Raw genomic sequence first — 1,751 nt, 5'->3', positions numbered from 1 at the left:
TTTTTGTCAATTCCTTTCCAGTTTCTGGCCCAGCTCCGCCACTCCTCCTGGTTAATTGGTGCGGAAACGCTCCTTTAACTCTTTGCCTGCTGCTCAATCCCTTTCGACCTTTCCGTTTTCGGCTTCTTCGGATGGGACTGTGAAAATACATCCTTTCCCCTAGACCACCACGATTCCACAACCGAACTGGGGGAGGGGAGGAGGGTTCGGTTTATAACTGATCTGAGTTACCTCTGACTGACCTGCATCTTTTCTAGACTTCTAAAAATAGTAAACCGTAGCTGAGTACTAGTCACCGAGTTTTCCTGGTCCACAGCACAAAAAAAAGGGCTATTTTTCATTTGACTTATTGTTGTCACACATATTGAGATGCAGTGACAAATACTGTACTGCGTAGCCCAAGTCTGTAATATAAGATAATGCACATAAAAAGATCCGACAGACAACACTGTAATAATGATTTTATAATCTAATCTCTTAGTGACATTAAGGTCAGAGGTCACATGACATTAGGTTATGGTCCAACGGGTTTATTTGAAATCACAAACTTTTGGAGCACTGCCCCTTTGTCAGATGAAGAGACGCACACAGGCATAGAGTTTATACTGTGGAGGTAAATCACATAACACTGGAGGGTAACTAGGGAGAGGATAGAGCCCCTCAAAGATCAGCAAGGTGCCCTTTGTGTGGAGCCACAGGAGATTGGGGAGATACTAAACGAGTATTTTGCATCAGTGTTTACTGAGGAAAAGGATATGGAAGTATAGAATGTAGGTGTGACATCTTGAAAAATGTCCATATTACAGAGGAAGAAACACTGGATGTCTTGAAAGTGGATAAATCCCCAGGACCTGATCAGGTGTATCCGAGAACTCTGTAGGAAACTAGGAAAGTGCTAGGCTCCTAGCTGAGATATTTGTATCATCGACAGTCACAGGTGAGGTACCAGAAGACTGGAGGTTGGCTAACGTGGTGCCACTGTTTAAGAAGGGTGGTAAGGACAGGCCAGGGAACTATAGACCAGTGAGCCTGACGTTGGTGGTGGGCAAGTTGTTGGAGGAAATCCAAAGGGACAAATTGTGCATGTATTTGGAAAGGCAAGGACTGACTAGGGATAGTCAACATGGCTTTGTGTGTGGGAAATCATGTCTCACAAACTTGATTAAGTTTTTAGATGAAGTAACAAAGAAGATTGATGAGGGAAGAGCGGTAGATGCGATCTATATGGACTTCAGTAAGGCATTCGACAAGGTTCCCCATGGGAGACTGATTAGCAAGGGTAGATCTCATGAAATAAAGGGAGAACTAGCCATTTGGATATAGAACTGGCTCAAAGGTAGAAGACAGAGGGTGGCGGAGGTTCAGGTTGGAGGCCTGTGACCAGTGGAGTGCCACAAGGATCAGTGTTGGGTCCACTACTTTTTATCATTTATATCAATGATTTGGACGTGAGCATAAGAGGTGTAGTTAGTAATTTGCAGATGACACCAACATTGGAGGTGTAGTGGGTAGCGAAGAAGGTGACCTCAGATTACAATGGGATCTTGATCAGATGGGCCAATGGGCTGAGGAGTGACAGATGGGGGTTCATTTAGATAAATGCAAGGTGCTGCATTTTGGGAAAGCAAATCTTAGCAGGACTCATACACTTAATGGTAAGGTCCTAGGGAGTGTTACTGAACAAAGGGACCTTGGAGTGCAGGTTCATAGCTCCTTGAAAGTGGAGTCACAGGTAGATAGGTTAGTGAAGA

This window comes from Hemiscyllium ocellatum, chromosome 11 (assembly GCF_020745735.1).
Source record: "Hemiscyllium ocellatum isolate sHemOce1 chromosome 11, sHemOce1.pat.X.cur, whole genome shotgun sequence".
Taxonomy (NCBI): Eukaryota; Metazoa; Chordata; class Chondrichthyes; order Orectolobiformes; family Hemiscylliidae; genus Hemiscyllium; species Hemiscyllium ocellatum.
The sequence above is the reverse complement of the archived record's forward strand: the minus strand, read 5'-3'. Positions refer to the sequence as shown.